A 1,136-nucleotide genomic window follows, 5' to 3' on the forward strand; every position below is an offset into this window, starting at 1 on the left:
GGTAAGAAGTATAATATTTATTATTGGTTAACTTTAGAATAACAATGTTATTTAAAAGAAAAAGAGACTTATTATACTCTAAAAATGTTGGTCTCACTTAAAAATGCACGCATTTAGTTGTATTTAGTGTTAAAAAATACTATATGGCTCTCACGGAAATACATTTTGAAATATTTGGCTTTCATGGCTCTCTCAGTCAAAAAGGTTCCCGACCCCTGCTCTAACCACTAGGCCACAAGTGTCTCAAAGGGCTGCACAAACCACAACAACATCCTTGGTTCAGATCCCACATCAAGGCAAGGAAAAACACAACCCAGTGGGATGACAATGAGAAAACCTTGGAGAGGACCCCAAAAATGGCTTAAGACTGACAAATATTTAATTCTCAATATTGTATATTATTGATGATATGTATGAGATAGGCTCCAGTACCCCCTGTGACCCCAAAAGGGACAAGCAGTATAAAATGGATGGATGGATCACAGGCCAAGAGTCTCACATTTATTATTTCACTACACAATTGTAACACAACCAAAACAAGCCAATTGCGAGTCAATATGAGTTAAACATCCCTTGTCGGGTGTGACGTTTAAGAGTCAACGAAAATCACGGAAAAGAGAGAGACAAGACCATTGGGTGTGCAACTTTGAAAAAAAGAAGAAAAAAGAGGAAAATGTGGTGGTGTAGCTGAAACTACACCGCCAATGGCTGGGATAGACTCCTGCTCACACGTGACCCTAATGAGGACAAACAAATAAGTGGACAACAGAACACTGAATTTAACCATACAGACGCATTGTTTTTAAAAGCCATGTCCTAAATCTCACAAAAATCCAAACCGCCCCACCTGGACACTCAACAAGTCAATTAACATTTTCTACCTGCAACAGTGGCCTCTGGTGGCTGATGCCTTGATTACAACATGCCTGTGCATCACATCCTGTTGGTTAATCCCTGCATGTAGCAATGGGCATTAGTCATTGTCAACCCAGGGGGAGGATGAGAGGCGTCCTGTAAACATCTTCACAGTCACACCTGCTGAGCCAACAATGGCCACTCAGGGCTCGACAGCTGCTCCCTGCATGGGGCGAACACACACACATACACTCGCACACACACACACACACACCAACATG

General features: G+C 41.8%; 1 long non-coding RNA gene across 1 annotated transcript in view; it reads right to left on the reverse strand.

Annotated features, from left to right (window-relative positions):
- Positions 1 to 463: 463 nt before the first annotated feature.
- The window catches only part of LOC133555646 (uncharacterized), a 152,257-nt gene continuing 151,584 nt past the window's right edge, over positions 464 to 1,136 (reverse strand). The window contains exon 3 of the long non-coding RNA XR_009807347.1: positions 464 to 1,078. This is a non-coding gene — a long non-coding RNA (uncharacterized LOC133555646). The remainder of the gene's footprint in view (positions 1,079 to 1,136) is intronic.

This window comes from Nerophis ophidion, linkage group LG07 (genome assembly GCF_033978795.1).
Source record: "Nerophis ophidion isolate RoL-2023_Sa linkage group LG07, RoL_Noph_v1.0, whole genome shotgun sequence".
In the NCBI taxonomy this organism is placed as follows: Eukaryota; Metazoa; Chordata; class Actinopteri; order Syngnathiformes; family Syngnathidae; genus Nerophis; species Nerophis ophidion.